The sequence below is a fragment of the Catharus ustulatus genome, chromosome 5, assembly GCF_009819885.2.
Source record: "Catharus ustulatus isolate bCatUst1 chromosome 5, bCatUst1.pri.v2, whole genome shotgun sequence".
Lineage (NCBI taxonomy): Eukaryota > Metazoa > Chordata > Aves > Passeriformes > Turdidae > Catharus > Catharus ustulatus.
The window spans coordinates 38815470-38833811 of NC_046225.1; the positions used below are offsets into that span (position 1 = coordinate 38815470).

Genomic DNA, 18342 nt, shown 5'->3' on the forward strand with positions numbered 1-18342 from the left:
CCATGACTTTTCAAACACCGTGAAGAATGGCTTAGCAGCTGTATCAACCAGTTCTCTCAGGACTCTGGGATGCATCTTATCAGATCCTATAGACAGATACATTCAGGTTCCTCAGGTGGTCATAAACCTGATCTTACAGTGGGAAATTCTTCACTCCTGCAGTCCTTGGAGAGACACAAACAACAATGCCTTCTGATACCCTTACAAGCACTAAAATTCTGAACCATCTACTATTGTACATTTTAGGAACAATTTCATACTTATAAAACAAAGGTTCTCACTCAAGAGGGGATATTTAAGTTTTAATAAAGCACTGAACAGTTTCCCTTGCAAAATTCAAACTTATAATAATTTAAAAACTAAACTTAAAAGCTGCAAGAAGTGCACTTAAGTCTTTGTTTCAAAGGATTAAAAAAAAATTAGGTTATATGACAGTCTTAGAGCAGAATTGTAAATGTGGGCATCACTGTGTATAACTTGGTACATTTCTGTGTGTTTACCTGAAGAATGAATATACTCTTTTTGTTCTCTAAAGGTTTTTTTTTTACTTTCCATGGTCAAATATTTAGTTGCCTTAAGTACAGTAATTTTACGACTATAAGGTGCACCCTTTTGACTAAAATTTTGATCGAAAGCCGGAAGTGCACCTTATAATCTGGTGCGCTTTATTTATGGACAAAGTTTGGAAATTTGCCTACCTAGAAGTGCAAGCCGCAAGCCAAGCTGTGAGAGGGGGCAACGCCACAGCAGTGTCAAGCTGTGAGCTGTGGCAGTGCCGCAGGAGCCGCGAGCTGCAGCCTCGCTGCGGGAACCAAGCCGCACCAGCCGTATCAGCCTGCACCAGGGGCCGGCGGGAGTGCCGGGGCCCACGGCATGGGGAGGGTACCTGGGGCTGCATTTAAAGGCTATGCCAATCTGTGAAAAATGTTTGCAAATTGAGCACCTGCGAGTAAACCCTGCGATTGCGCTATTCCATTACTAATTCGTTACTTTGTTGTGTGTGGATCCTTGCTGGAAAAAAAAAAGTGTGCCTGTGCCTTATAGTCTGGTGCGCCTTATATGTGGACAAAGTTCAGAAATTTGCCGACAGCCCAGAAGTGTGCTTTATAATCCAGTGCGCCTTATAGTTGTGAAATTACTGTAATTCTACACAATTTTTTTTTTTTTTTTTTGATTAGGCACACCATATTGTGCAAGTTGACATACAAAAGAAGTGAGAAAATTGTGTCAGGGCTTTTTCATGTAGCTCATACAAACTAGGTATTTATAATGACATTTGGCATTCAAAATAGTGACTTGGTTGGTTAGGAATACTAAGGAGGTAAATCCAGATGGGGAAAAAATTGAATTATTTGGACTAATTAGCACAGTTCAGAAAACTTAACCAATTTGGGTGGGTTTCAAAAAAAGACAGATGTGAAAAATGTCTCTGCAATGCCTTAGTTAAGTTTGTTTATTGCTTACTCAGGTACAGATGCTTGAAATATTACAAGAATAAGGTTAAAAAAATAATAAAGAACTGTCTATGACTAAACTATCTTTTGTTATACTACGGACTTTCCTTCAAGGCTGAAGAATCAAGTTACCTTTTCTTCCTCATGCATTTCACTCTGAAAAGCTTTAAAATGGACATCTTAACAGTACCTCTAGAAGAGTACAATTAGAGGAGTACTGCCATTAAGTTGCAGTTTGGTGTTTTCACTTTTAGATGAGAATTACACTCACTGTAACATCCAATGTCCTAGTATGGTATAGAAACCACAGCTGAATTACTTACTGCAATGTACAGCTCTTATTTGGAAAGTCAAATGTAGAACTTTTATCCTCCTTGCAATATATTTATACCTGCGTTCCACATGTGGATAATTAATGCCAGGGGCAGAGACTTTACTGTACACTTCATTCTAGACACTCAGTTACCACTGCCACACTATTCAACCAGGATACAATGGCTCTTTGTAAATAAAATATTTATAAAATCAAAGAACCATATAAAAGCTGATTCTAGCAAAAAACTTCCAGCAAGTACAGTAGTTTTAAGAAGGGGCAACCAGAGTAGCAAAAATACTGCTTAAAAATGCTTTCTAATGTTTCTAAAGGAGGTGTCCAAGCATGGAAAATGCCAAGATGGGCTTGTATTGCACCAGTAGTACTTTTGCTTGCAGAGACAAGGAATCTTTCTGGCTCTCAGAAGAATCACTGTAAGGATTATTGACGTGAAGAGGTAGCTCTTAAAATATAAGACATAAATGCAAATTGATTTGTCTTGAATGTGCTGCTGCCCATATGAAGCTGAAATATATGCAAAATAGTAGCTTTATCACATGCTAATGCAGACAGAATACTAGACATCTTAATGCCCAAGACCTGCTAGTACTTGACTTTACAGTTCAAACGAAATAGACAGGATTTAAGTGGATTATATTACAAGTACTTTGTGCATACAGAATGCCTTCAAAACCTTCCTAACATGAAACCACTTTTAGGTAAAAAATATTCCATTTTACTAGTAAGCCCTGCAAAGTCAATCCAGATAAATATATTCAATAATTTATCATGTCAGACATTTCAAATACCAACAAATTTAGCATGCACATACTGAGAAGTTTTGTGTTAGTTCCAAATGTTCTAATAAGGCCAAAGTCACATACCTACAAATGCAATATAAAGCATTTGAAAGTGCTAAGTACATCATTGTGTATTATAGATAAATACTACATGTACTTAATCTCAACTAATATAAAAGTGATGCACCAGTGCTCAGTCAATGGGTTGAATGTCCAGTTGTCTCCCAGTCAGAAGATGAAACACGTATCTAACAACAGTATGCATACATTCACTGATTGACTGATAATTGTGGTTTAAAAGGAATGCCGATAAGCTCACCATCAAATGTTTCACAACGTTGTTTTACCTAAAAATGTTTCTAGGGGGAAAACAGTGAATAAATAGAAGTTAATGGGGAAAGAACAGCAACATTTTCATTAACATTATTTTGTACCTTTGAATCTCCTCTGCCTCACGTCCGACTTATGTGTATTTGTCTTCATTATCACATTATTTCCTCCAACTTATTTGTAGGGTGATCACTTATGTTTTTTTGTGACCTTAACGCTTGATACACTTGCTGAGCAGAGGAGGGATGCCTGGCTACACGCAGCAGAGCATGGTACAGTCAAGGCTTTCACAGTCTGACATATGACTGTGTCTGCTTAGGCAGCTTCCTGACACCTCAAGGCTCAGAGATCTGCATTCCTCTACAGTACATGCAAATTGTTAAATGAAAATTAGATTGACAGATTTTTCCAATCTTGCTTGCCAATACTGTTTACTTTAGCTTTCATATTTAAAATTATGGCAAAATGTGACTGTCCAGGTAGAACCAATGCATAGGAGGGTGTACAAGAGTCTCAAATGACTCTACTCACTACCTGAGTACACTGGAGACTTCAGAAGTTCTCCCTAATCTCCCTAATCGTGGGGAGTCGCAAACCACATCATGCCATCCCTAGAAAACTAAGTACCTCCTTTGGTTGGCCAGTTTGATTCAGCAAAACTTTGTTTCCAAGATAAACAAATTCAACAATTATATTAATAGAATTAAAAGTGAAACTGTAAAACTTCACCAAAAATCCAAGTTTTAAAAGGTAATGTATTCTGTATTCTATACCATGATTATTCAGTTTCATGTTATCAATATTTTTAGGTGTCCCAAATAAGGTGGGTATAGCAAGCTGAGAGATATTTCAATACAGTGCAGATCTTGGGTAAAAAAATAATGTGATGGAAGTGAGAATAAATCCTCCAGAAATACATGTTTCTGGCACAGAACAAAAGAAGCATGCTCATGCTAAATGCAGTTTAAGAAACTTAAGTAAAATGTAAATAGTTTTTACATTTTGAAAATTGATTGATGGTTGTAACTCCAAAACTACAGCAGTTTGGAACCTAGAAAAAATCACTAGCAGTTAAAATTATTGTACAGTCATGATGCAAAATTATGGTATAGAATACTCTTAAAGGAGAAGACTGAAATGAAAAAGCTGCTTAAACAGTTGTATTTGATTCTTCCTCTGTGTAGGTACAAATCACCAGTGTCACCATCTCATGAAACAGTTTTGTATTGGTATGGACAAGAAAGCTTATCAGTTTAAAAAAAAACAGAACAAAATTCTGAGAAAAAAAATTCAAACATGGAAGTTAGTATGACATCTCTCTATCACTCACCATGCAACAATGTCCATCTAGGTGTCAATATCTATCTATCTATCTATCTATCTATCTATCTATCTATCTATCTATCTATCTATCTATCTATCTATCACATTCTGTGCTCTGCATGCATTTACAGAAATCTAAATTTGATCCTATACAAGGAGCAGAACAGAAAATCAAATATTAAAAGAAGAAAATAATTCATTACAGATAAAGAATAAATCAGGGGGCAACCAGTTTGAGCAAAGTATTTTCATATCCAGTTGTACAGGCTAAATAAAAATTTAATGGACTTGTCTTTAACCTTGCATAGCTTTTACGTAGCCAATAAAGAATGGAAACAAAATGTTCTTTTGCTCATTTTCGTTGCACAATTTTGAAAAAATTAAAAGCAAAATACTTCATTAAGCCAGATTTTTATCTAAACTCTTCCAAAAAATCAGTTACCAGCATCTCTATTAGCCTGCTTCAGAGTGATTTAAGTCTATGTCCAAGGTTTGTAATGTAGCAAAGATCAAGGTTTTTTGGCTGCTGGCTTTTTTAAGTCAATAAGGACAGACAAATCAAGGTCCCCTCATGGCACAATTCTCATCAGACTAATAGACTGGGTTAAGGAAGAGGTTTGAGGCTTCAATGCTCTGATGGAGCAGAGATTAAATCAATTAGGAAAGTGCAAGGATGGACATGGCAGGAAGTATGTTTTTCTGCATTAGCTTCTCCTATAGTTAACAGAGGCAAGCAAGTACACTGAACTGAGTACAAAAGCAGTTCTAGGCTGCTATAACCAAGGGCAAGAAAATAAAACTGAAATTATTTTCAAATTAACAAAAGAAACCCTCCCCAGGAAACCTCCTTCTCTCAGTTTTGGTTAATAAAAAAAATAGGAGAGTAAGCAAAACACCAATGCTGTGTTAAAGCTCTAATACTAAAGCTGCAGTACAAATCTATCAGTAAAGAAGTTAAAATTGAAAATTGCTTATCAGTTCCTGAAAAGCAATGATATATTATCATAACTTCTTAATTATCGTTAGCATTTTTATTCGCTTGAGAGGATGACTTTTCAACAGACTTTATTGAACACTTCCCTATGTACATAGAGAAACTTCTAATACCAGTATCACATACAGAAAAGAAAAACAAGGAGATATGTATATAATATGTTCATTCCATTCTTTTTGAATGGGTAAAAACAATTTAGTCTTCTTTATTACCACAAAATTTCTATTTTTTAAATTTTTCTATATCAAAACCATACTATAAACACTATAAAGATTATTTAATAATGCAAACCCAAAACAGTTTGAAAATGTCTGAGGATTACAAAGATGTAAATAAGATGTAACAAGAGAGGACAACCATCTTTATTTCTGACTATCAGACAAAGTCTATAGCAGGCAAATGGTTCTTGTGGAATGCTCACATCAGAAAATTCAGATAATATAAGAACAAAGACAGAAGCGTAGCCCAATGAAGAATGGCATAAAATAGCGATGCTATTACCAAAAAACAACAAAAGTTAAAGAGAATATCCAAAAATAAAGGTAAGTCTCAACTATTTTTTATTATGCAGCTTCATATGAAATGCTGTCTTTGCACATCTGGCTTGGAAATTCACAATTTTTGGCCACACAGACCAGCAGCCAAAAAGGAGGCACAATCCCATTCAAGCATGTATTATGTATCTATGATTCAACTTCGACAATTAAATGTCAGGTAGACTGAGAATTGATAACTAGTTTGATTGAATGTTGCTGCGTTAGGCTAAGATCATAGAATGGCTTGGGTTGGAAGGGACCATCTAAAGATCATCTAATTCCAAGCTTTCTACCATGGGCACTCACTCGATCAGGTTGCTCAAAGCCCTGTCCAACCTGGCCTTTAACACTTTCAAATATGAGCTGTCCTCAGCCTCTCTGGACAACCTTCCTGTGCCTCACCACCCTCATAGTAAAGATTTTTTTCCTAATTTTTAATCTGAACCTACTCTTTTCCAGTTTAAAGCCATTCCTCCTGGTTCTGACACTACATGCCCTTGTAAAAAGTACATCTCCAGCTTTCTTGTAGGCTCCCTTCAGGTTCTGGAAGGCTGCTATATGATCTCCCCAAAGGTTTATCTTCAGATTGGACCACCCCAGACTTGCCTCACAAGAAAGTAGCTCCAGCCCTCTGATCAACTTTTTGGCCCTCCTCTGGACTTGTTCCAACAGGTCAACATTTTCCTTGTGTTAGGGGTTCCAGAGCTGGACAGTTTTTCAGATGGGCTCTCATGACAGCAGAGTGGAGGGCCAGACTCATCTCCCTTGACTTGCTGGCCAAACTACTTTTGATGCACTCCAGGATGTACTTAGCTTTCTGGGTTGCAAGTGCACATTGCTGAGATATATTGAAATTCTCACCATGAAACATTTGTCTATAACACATTAAATAATTTTAATTCTACTCATAGAAAAACTTCTGCACCATTTTAATAATGTAATTTTTTACTAGAAAATTAAGCACCTTCAGTTTAATTGACTTAGTGTGCTTTATATATTTTTTTTTTGACACAGAGTAAAATGAAGATATATTTTAAATATTAGTAGATCAAATATTTTACTTGATCATTGCATCTGAAGTACTCTAGTCAGGCAGAAGATTAATTCTATCCACCTGGGCCAGGGCAACCCTAGATGTACCTACAGACTGGGGAAAAAGAGACTGCAGAGCAGCACTGTGAAACGGGCCCTGGGTGTCCTGGCTGACAGAAAGTTGGATATAAGTCAGTAGTGCCCTGACAGCCAGGAGGGCATACCCTGTTCTGGTGTCAATTAAGTGAAATATCACCAACCAGTCAAGGGAGAGGATTGTCCTTTTTTGTTCTGCACTGGTGCACCTCACCTTGAGTAGAGCATTTTTGAGGGCAGACCTCAACAGCTTCCTAATGAGGGGAAATGAGGGGCAGGTACTGATCTCTTCCCTCTGTTGACTACAGACAGGACACCATGAAGTCGTGCCAGGGGGAGTTTTAGGCTGGATATTAGAAGAAGGTTCTTCACCCAGAGGGTGGCTGGTCACAGCACCTGACTGACAGAGCTCAAGAAGTGTTTGGACAACACTCTCAGGCACATGATGTGACTCTTGGGGTTGTTCTGCCCAGGCCAGAAGTTGGATTCTGATGATCTTTGTGGGTCACTTCCACTTCAGGATATTCTATGATTCCATGAAAAATCATACACAGTGGTATGAACCCAGCTGACAAGAATTACAGTAATTTCACGATTATAAGTCGCACTGAGTATAAGCCGCACTGAGTATAAGCCGCACTTCTGGGTTTCAGCAACTTTTTGTTTTTTTGTCCATAAGCCGCACCTGATTATAAGTCCCATGTTACAATACAGAGTGTGATAAAAGGTATCTGTTCTATCACCATCTGTTGAGGGTGGGGGCAGTGATCCTTATCTCAATGGCAGATAATCTGCTAATGGGCCGTCCATTGAAACCAGGTTGGGCATTGTTCTTTACCTTTTCACACCCCATCCTTCCTCCAGCAAGTCATTGTCTACTAATGGCCCATTGAGTCCCACTGTAGGACTGATAAAATTACTGCATCCCATTGAAAGTTGCTCCAGCCAGGGGGAAGGGCCCAACATTTCTTACCAAGATAAAAACAGAGGCTTTGGGACACTAAGGTAGCCCCTTTCTCCACTGGACTCCAGAGGAAAACCGGATTTCTCCACATCACCACTGGACCTCCAGAGGGAAACTGCACCTTGTACAGGAGCACTGCTCCAACTGAGCCACATCTGTCACTGCAGGAGGATGCAGCCACCATTTAATGGGACTGTTACCAACACCCTGCCTGACGGGGTGTCAGGTTGTACTCTGACTTTGTCAGGGTTTGGAGTTTGTTTCTTTGTAGTACTGTATTTCTATTTTGAATTCCCTAGAAAAGAACTGTTATTCCTAATTTCCGTATTTTTGCCTGAAAGCCCCTTGATTTCCAAATTATAATAATTTGGAGAGGGGGTTTACATTCTCCATTTCAAAGAGAAGTTCCTGCCTTTCTCAGCAGATACCTGTCCTCCAAACTAAAACACTAACTTTTCGTTCTTTGTCCATATATAAGCCGCACCTGATTATAAGCCGCACTTTGGGTTCGGACCAAAATTTTAGTCAAAATGGTGCATCTTATAATTGTGAAATTACTGTATACTAGAATAATATATGTAAACGAATAAATAATCTCTTCCATCAGAAAACTATTACGTAAATATAGTTGCAATAACACAGAATAGACATTTAAGATACTCCTCTTTTTTCATGTTGGTTTACTTCTTTTGTAGGTCCACTATGAGTTATTATGGTTGTTATCTAAGCCATTTTCTTTCAGGATTTTTTCCTGTCCTATTTAATACTTGTTACTGGAAATTTATTATAAAATGATCTGGAATATGCTCACCAAAAAAAAAAAAAAAAAAAAAAAGCTAGCCATCTAGACAATGTGACAACAGACTAGAAAAACTGAAAATCTACATAACTTTGTTACTTTATCACATTTCATAGGATAATTCAAGCATTTATATGAATACTTCATTTACTAGTGATATATAGATAAAACAACTTTAAACATGGAAGATATCAGAACAAAGAATTTCACTGCTTTCTTTGTGATGTCTCACTCATTATATAAGCTTCATGTTCCCCCCAGCACATTCTTCCTAAATTATCCTCCATTGACTATGAGCTAGCACTTTTGCTTTCAAATAGCTCAATGGAAAAAATAATAGACAAAATTCTAAAATACCTAATATTTGCATAGAAATATGTCAGCTATGTGCTTTATCTTCATCTTTCACATTTCATTTGCAACAACATTCTATATTCAAGCTGTTTAGGTAAAATGCTCCTTTTATTCATAGAATCCAAGAGATTGTAAGTCCTGTATTTATATACACAAAATGCTTACCCAGTAAGATCTTGAATTTGGTGTCCCATGTATCCTGACATTATGGAAAAGGCAGAAAACAAGTGTGTATGCTAAACTGAAACACCCTCTGAAGACTCAAAAGGATCCTCAATTCCAGAATCTCAGCAACTGGGAGTATCAGCTGCATTTTTAGAATGATTTTTACATTCTTATATTGCATTTCCAGCTCTGGGGCTTGTTGGAGCAAGCCTAAAGGAGAGCCAGGAAGATGAAGTAATCATCTCTTGTGGAGTCGGGCTAAGACAGTTTTTCAGCCTGGAGAAGGCTCAGGGGAGGCTTTTAGCAGCCTTCCAGTACCTAAAAAGGGTTGAAAAGACAGCTGGAGAGGGGCTTTTTGCAAGGACATGTAATCATGAGCAAGGGAGAATGGCTTTAAAATGTCAGAGGGTAGGTTTATACTAGATGTAAGAAAGAAATTCTTTGCTTTGAGAGTGCTGAGTCACATACAATTTGTTTCAAAGAGGTTTCCCAGAAAAGTCGTGGATGTCCCATCCCTGGAAGTGTTGAAGGCCAGGATGGATGAAGTTTTAAGCAATCTGATCAAAAGGGAAGTGTCCCTGGCCATGCTGGGTGTGGCAGGGTTGGAACCACATAATCTTTAAAGGTCTCTTCCAAATCAAACTATCATATGATTTTTTAAAAATAAAAATAAGGACACCCTTATTATGATACAATGTGATTACTGTTCCTATACTAGGACTGGGGTTTTTTTTTTCATTCAGTTGTCTAGAAGTACACAAATTAAGCTATTAGTTCAAAATTACTTTGGTTTCACATCTCTTTTGCAGACCATGAAATTTTGTTGTATGATCCACAATTTTTCTATCTGGGGCAAGGGAAGAATTTCAAGTGGAAGGAGAAGAATTACAAGAAAGGCAACTGTGATAGTCCCGCACAATAAGCAAACCTTCAAATTCTTATTTTAATAATATATTTAGTGACAGCTTATTTAAGATATGTATGCAAACACTAGACTTCATCAGTTTCTCTTTACGTCCATTTTTTTCGCTCTTCCTCTCTCTCTTCTACTCAATCTACAATTATTTTCAGTTACATTCAACAGTTTCAGCAGAGATAGAATGGTCCCATTTTAACCCAACATACAGATCAATTGTTAGAATATTCTCAGGGATATAGGAAATGTAGGTGAGAAGGGACTTGATCCCAAGTGTATGCTGTAACCATTAACTTAGCACTCTTCATCTCTGATGCATTTTCAGATCACACTTCTCAAGATGAAACTTGGAAGTCAGCACAGGCAAAGCAACACTCTGCACATAGATGAACTGCACAAAGATGTGAAACTCACTAAGCCAGTTCCTGGCAGCTCCGCTTCCAGGATGTCTCTAATGCAACTTAAGGTATTTTGGCACATATACATTTTAGATGCCACCAGGATTAGGCAAAACGTCATGAGGTTTAGAGAGGATCAGATTTAAATGCATATACCTAAACTCTAACTCCCTTTTGGATAAGTCCTAAGTCTTCCACTCCTTTTATACAGAGAACTGCAAGAGATTCAGGCTGGGAACCTGAAAATACAGCGCTTTTGTCCATCACAGCCTACATGAAACTACAGCCACAGGAAGCCTCCCTGCCAATCCAATCCAACTCAATCCAATCCAATCCAATCCAACCCAAATCTGAGTTGTGGGAGGTTCTCCGGGGATAAGCATCTAAGAAACTTTGGAGGAGGAGGAAGAGGGAAAAATGATTGCTCACAAAAAAAACACCCACAAAACCAGACACCATTATAAGGTTTTAGATCTTCCTGTTGGTATTAGATAGCTTTTATTCCCAAAATTTCTTTTTCAAAGAGCAGAGCATTTTTCTTCATTTTAAAGCATGGATACACTTGAAGACAAGTCTCTTTGAAAGTTCACGATGTAGGCACTTGATGCAAACCCTTGATGAGAATCGCTGAATATTTTGTGGCAGTAAATGTCAAAATGTACAGTTAACATATCTGTGCATTCAGATTGCATGCATGTTGAAATAAAGGCATTCATATTTTGTTCTGCATATGAACTCCAACAAAGTTATGTTCAGGTCCCAGCATTTCTACTGCAGAAAAATACCACAATACGAATTGTGCTCCATCCCATCCCATCCCATCCCATCCCATCCCATCCCATCCCATCCCATCCCATCCCATCCCATCCCATCCCATTCATGTTTACCGACTACAGCTTTTCTTCCATCCCACTACTGACCAGAAATGAAGAGGAAGGAAGAGACCTCAGAGTCCCCAAAATAGCTTTAAAATAAAAGACAGCAGTGGGATATGTTACAATAACACTGCATACTCTCCAAATAAGAAACATGGAGAGAGATGCTTTAGTGGCATTCCATTAATTCTGCAAGATCTTAAAATGAAGAAAATTACAAATTTTCTCTGTAAAGTTTCAATCCATTAGGCTATGTTCTATGTCCCTAAGAATGAAGTAAAAGTCATATCTATCACTTTCAAAGCCATCAGTCAAACAAATATAATTGGAAAAAATACTTGAAGAAGCCCCACTGAGTTGGACTCCAGTAAAAGGATCCTCACATCTCTGTACACTAATTTACATGGATCTTCACATCTCTGTACACTGATTTACATATATGTTTTTTGTTTCACTTCTAATAGGTTACTCAAAAGACATGACAGCCAGGTCAAGAAAGAGGAGCAGCTTCGTCTTTAATTACAAGTGAAATATTTAATCAAAATAGTTTCAAAATGAAAATGCATTTCTGCTCATTCTGGAAAATTATATGTCATTTTAGTTATGCAGTAAACCACTTTTCAAAAATCAAAGCAATAGGATTTTTAGGGTTATTAATTTGGGAGATCTGGGCATTTTTGGTGCAAGTGGAAGTTATTTTTCCTTAACACCTTAAAGATATCCTCATCCCTGACACACTTAGCTGTCTGGAAGTTGGCACCAGCTTCCGATATTCTCACTGCAGTCCATCTGTTAAAAAAGATCCGATGAGTGTTTAAGATATACTTTGTTGCAGGTAATGACTGTCTCCATGTACACAGCCTAAAGGAGTAAAAGTCATCACTGAAGGTGAACAAAACTTAATTCCCATGTCTTTTGACTATCCAAAGTTAATTTTCGGAAATATGGAACACATTGAAAATAACAGTCCCACAAATGGGAAATAAAAGCAGAGAAAGCTATGAGATTTAAGACTGTGCCATATATCCTCCACTGTCTTGTGCACCCACTTGAAAATAAACTCCTTAAGCACAGCCTCTAGAAATCTGAGTTCCCCATGCCAGTGACTGGAGTTGTGGCCATTTTATTTACTGTCCCTGGTTTTTTTTGCAGCTCCGTCTCTCCCATTCTTTAACATGTTCCAATGAAATATGAAGCATTTATTCATGAACTTGAGGAGATTTAAAGCCCTGCAGAGACAAATAATTTAAGATCTGACTATATATCAGTGCATTCTGTGCAGTTTTATGAATTTCTGTAAAAGCAGCACAGAGAGTTAAAATCACAGGACTACTTAGGTCAAACTGAACAGCAGTATGTCTAGCTATTTTTATTCAAAAGATAAACAAACAGTAGGAAATTATTAAAGAAATAGACTACAAGGAACTGGAAACTTCCTAAAGAAAAGGAGACAATTCTTTTATAAAAGTAGTTTTAAAAGACTGAAATATTTTTGCACATTACTTCCAATTTATCAAGGAACAAGCAATGTTTTCAAGAGCCATGGAGTTTCTCCAAACTTGAACTGAAAATGAATGAAAAGGAAAATTTTCTCTGCTCTTTTCTCCAAGAACAAAATATAGATTTTCTACTAGATGTATGCCTTTAAAAATGATTATGTATGGTTGGTTTTACTTAACTTTCTTATTAAAAACAGACTTTCAATTGCCTACATAATAATTAGGCAATAAAGGTGAAATGTTAAAAGAGTTAACTACTTCAGAAACTGTGATAACATTCTTTTAAAAATTCAAAACCTACTGTCCTGCTTCCTTTTTTTTATTAGTAGTAGTACAATAATAAATTAATTTTAAAAAATTCTTCTATTCAAAGTTTAGTTCAGTTAAACAATGCAGGGAAATAATCAAGTCAGACAATGATGGTTTGAGAGAATAGGAGAAAAGAGAAAGATAAGCTACAAGGGATATTGGGAGAACTAAGACTTGTTAGTTCCACATTTTTTTCCCTTTTGCTTAAAATCTTTAGACAAGATTGGAAGGCATTGCAACAGATCATGACTCAGTGTTTATTTGCCTCAGTTTTAAACTTGAATAATTTTTATAATTACAGTAATTTCACAACTATATGGTGCACCCTTTTGACTAAAATTTTGGTCCGAACCCGGAAGTGTGCCTTATAGTCCGGTGCATCTCATATAATGTACAAAGTTGCGGAATTTGCCAACCCAGAAGCGTGACCCGTGTGCTGAGCCACGAGGGGGGTGGCGCCACGGGAGCGCCGAGCTGCGAGGTGGGGGCGGGAGCAGGCGGTCACGGCTGGTAGGAGCCGCGCGGGGAGGGAGGGAGTGGGTAGCCCCGTGCCACCCCAAGCCGCGGGCGGTCCTGAGCCGCCCCAAGCCACGGTAGCCGCGAACCATGGCTGCCCCAAGCCTCGCCTCGCCAGCCGGGGGCGGGCAGGAGTGCCGGGCCCCGCGCATGGGGATGGCACTTGGGGTTGTGTTTAAAGGCTACACCAATCTGTGAAAAATGTTTGCAAATTGAGCACCTGCCAGTAAACTCCACGATCGCGTGATTCCATTACTAATTTGTTACTTTGTTGCGTGCGGCACGGATCTTCTCTGCGAAAAAAAAGTGCGCCTTATAGTCCAGTGCGCCTTATACAATGTACAAAGTTGTGAAATTTGCTGTCTCCCGGAGGTGCGCCTTATAATCCGGTGTGCCTTATAGTAGTGAAATTACTGTAATTTGCCTGTCTTCTATTTTAACTATTTTGAGTTGGAGCCTACCTACTTCTTATTTGCCCAGGGTGCCATTTTTATTAGAGCACGCACTTAGAAATACTTTCAAAACCCTTTCTGAAATTTTCGTTTGTTTATAAGACAGTTTCCAAAATGTATTTTTTTTGTTGGTGCATGTGAAATACCTGCAGGCCCAAAATATGAAGTATGAAATATTTACCATGCAATGTGAGTTTACACTGCAGAAGAAGTAATTTCTGTTGATCAGCTGAGGATGGAAAGCATATGAGTTGTGAAAGTGGCAAAAGCTATGTGAGATGTGCAGCATTATAGCACTGGCATTCTTAGGGATTTTTTTGATTAGCTGAAACCTCTGTGAAAGATATAGGGAAGCCTGGTTCCCTATGTTAGCTTAGCATTAATGGCAAAACTGAGCTGTCTGTTCCCACTTCTATAGCTGTGTGGGAGAAAACTACTCACAGGAGTTCCTACCTTAATAGAGTTTTCGAGAAAAAAAGCTTTGAACATGCCCAATTGCATGCCCTCAGCTCTGTACAACTCAGTTATTTTACAAAAATAGATATTTGTGCCAAAGTCCATACCTCTTCCATTCATCACCTGCTCCACTGAAGCAAATGAACACATAGTCCATTGCATTGTCAGTAACAAAGTTGTTTCCTCCAGATGCAGAACTTTCATTGATGTTGAGACATGGTCAGTGGGAAGGGTTTATATCTCTGCAATTACAAAATTACTTCCTTTTTCCTTCACATCCCTTTCCTTCCAGTTTTAGTGGTAACATACTAGTGGTTGGTGTCAACTGGAAATCAGTTAATTAGATCAACAATTACTATGAACTTTTGGATGTTCAAATTTAAGTTTTCTCTGTGTTTGGAGACTACTTTTCAAAAAACTATTATGAATTTAATTCTCGCTGACTTTTTTTTTTTTTTTTTTGAATGTTAGCATACATGAGGATTACAACACATGAAATTCTGCTTTATAAATTCATGGAAAAAAGCACTTTGTCAGTTGCTTTTCTATAAGGAACTGTGGAAGAGGGGAAGAGAGAATGGCAAACCATGTCAAGATCTAAAGCAGTTATGAAATATCTTTCATGTGTTACATATTAGAACAACTAGGTCTGACTGATGTATAATGTATTCAATACCACCAAACTAAAATGATATCCGAAGACCTTAGAACGAAGCAATAACATAGAGTCAATTGCTGTGCGTCGCTTCATTTTATTTGTAAGTTTGCATTTCTGCCCCTCCCACCACCACTCTAAGACAACAGACACATTAAAAAGGGGGGGAAGAATCTGCTGCCTGTTTCAGCACCCAGGGTGTTTCTCCTCCCTGCCCTCCAGTGAGACCCCGTGAGAGCAGCAGGCTGGAGCCTGCTCTGCGCATGATTCCTGGACCACTGCTGTTGCCTTGCCAACGCAGAGGGAGAACTCGGGGCTTACATCGGGCATTTCAATGCAGTGACCCACTTACTGTCTGTCAACAAATTCACTGGGACAATAGTGAGTGTAACACATTACAGAGATTAAATCCCAGGGACTGAACTACAAGGATGTCTGGGAAAAAATCTTTGTCAGTTTGAAAAGCCAGAACACTATAAACAGAGCTAATGGTAATATGTTTTAATCCTCCCATGTATTCATTGCTCTAAGGGAGAAATTTCTACCATCATAATCTGTACATTATTTGTGTATTTATTTTTTTAACTAGGTTCACAAAAATAAGCCAATATTGCAATAAGAGCAATGGAAGTGAAATAGCTTTTGCATATTGCATTCTTGGCTAGAGCTGAGAAGAATTAAGACCTGAAAACCTTCTTTCAAACTATAAGAATGCAAGGGTTAATTTAGAATATATTTGTACAGATGGCTATCGTAGGAGCATATCATTACAAAAACCCCCACAGTGATTTCTGCAAGACACTTAGATCATGGATTTATATTTAAAAATTAACTATGCACAAGCTTGTTACAGGTTTCCCATTCAATTCTGCCCCTTTACAAATAAATTATTGCAGGCATGTTCAAAATCTTCCCCCTTCCTTCATTACCCAGTTTCCCTCAGTTCTTTTCCTTCTTTGCAAATAGATTATTCAAACATAAATAATTTGCTTAAATAGGGTGGCAACTACAAAGAGAACTATACATATATAATGGCATATTACCAAATGCAAAAAAAAGTATGTTTTATGTAGGTTTACCTACATTTTCTGCAATAATATGCTTTCACTTTAAATGAAAGTCAGCAATTCCTTTTAAACACGTGTCACCAGTTACCAAATGGAATTATCTGAGGAACCATGCAGTGAGCAAAAAATAGCTGCAGCCTTCTGCAGTATCCGTAGAAAAAGCTATTTTTTTTTATCCAGTGAAGGTTTATTTATATGTTTACTCTTAATATTCTGTACATTTCTGTTTGTTGCCTGGCTATATGAACCCATATTGCCGCAATTAGATATTACCAAAATTCTTGGTTTGGATTGTTTCTCCATCACCTACCTTTAGCAGAAATACCTTTCTTATTAACACCTAAGAGTGGGTATTGCTTCACATCCTGAAACTGATATTTCCAAACCTTTGTGGCTTGCAGTGTCATGTATGAAGTTTTTTTAAAAATTGTTTTCAGGAGGTGTGGGAGAATGCAAATGTTCCTTATGCCTGCAAGAGATTACTGATACCAGAAAAACTTCAAGGTGAAAACTTTATTCTAGAAAATTCAGCATCAGTGAGTGGTAAAAATTGCAATTCTAGGTTGTATCTAATATCCCTGCAGTACTGTCTAATAGCTTAGCTAGTTTAACCACACACCACCCTTTTACTTCCAGCCACCTTTCCCATGCACATTCTTTAAACTCCACACTATTGATCCCTCAGTCCTTCTCTGGGCTCTTCCAGCCTTGTTTCTTTTCACTAAATTAAATGCTAAATCTCTCTTATCTTTAAAAGGCTCCCTAGGCCCATGCCACTATGACATGCAAAAGCAGCACAGGGGCTCTCTTTTCTATGTGCCAGGATGGTTGGTTATCTTTGTTTGTCATGTTTTATTCCATACAGAGTTGAATTCATGTCTGCATTTGCTGTTTAAAATATCAGAATATTATAAAACCATAAAAGTTAAATTCTTTAAACAGTACCTATTTTGTGAAATCCATAAGCTCTCATTCTTCACATATATTACATACCAGTAATAGCTGTGCTGATTCTCTCGTTCCACTCCTTTCCCCTTTTTCCTTACACTTGACTTCTCTCATATGTAGGAACTTGCATTATTATGCCAATGTTTTTCAATGTAAAACACTGTTTTTCTTAACTAATTTTCCAAAATCAATTATTAAGGATGCATTTGGCTATGCATGATGTCCCTCCAGGCTGCAATCTCTAAAGTTGCAGCCAAAAATACCTCCCACTATTCCAAAGAGTGAAGTTAAAGGAAAATATATTAGTTTTCCCTTGGGGGTGGGAAATCTTGCAAGCTTTTCTTTGAACCACTTTAAGATTTCTTTTAGGATTTACAGGGGGGCTTGAAAATGACAATGGGACAGGCATACTCTCGGAGGTGTGCTCTTTGAAGAATTCCTAAAAATTCCTTCGGTCTTGTTCCATGAAATTTGTCACACATGCAAACATACACTCAAAGATTTGCTGTGTCTGTAGAACAAATTCTGTCAGAAATACAGCCCAAGTCTCCTGGGCCATAGCACAGCTTCTCCTGTATCTCTTCAAAACAGGACATAGGAAGAATCACCCGGAACTGACTGCATCTTATGGGAACCCTATGAAACATTGTGAAGAGGGAATTGGAGGACACACGAACATTCCAGTTCCCCTTTGCTCCCCACACCAAGTAATCCACTTTGCATCTGCCAGCAATTAAAAGGTACCTAGGTTTCTCCTCAACACATCCTTTAATGAGAGTCATTGTGAGAGAATGATTTCAACATTCCTGCCTCTCTGGAAGTGAAGCTTTCCAAATGCTGTCAATGCCAAATTGCGACAAAGTACTACTTCAGCTTTCTCTCCACTTTTCAAACCACATTTGGAAGGGAAAAATCAGACTCTACTGTTAGGCAGTCCTCCCTTCCACATGCCTGGCTTTTCCTCCTCGTTAGCATCTTGGGGAAAACTCCCCGCAGATCTCAGTCCAGTGCTTCCCATCTCCATGAGAAACCGCTGCAGAATGCATTTCCCAAAGCCAAAGACTGAGGGCAGCACAAATGAGAGAATTCAA

General features: G+C 38.0%; 1 protein-coding gene across 1 annotated transcript in view; it reads right to left on the minus strand.

The window, feature by feature from the left end:
• GPM6A (glycoprotein M6A) overlaps nucleotides 1-18342 on the minus strand; it is a 126231-nt gene that overhangs the window by 83966 nt on the left and 23923 nt on the right. The window lies entirely within an intron of this gene.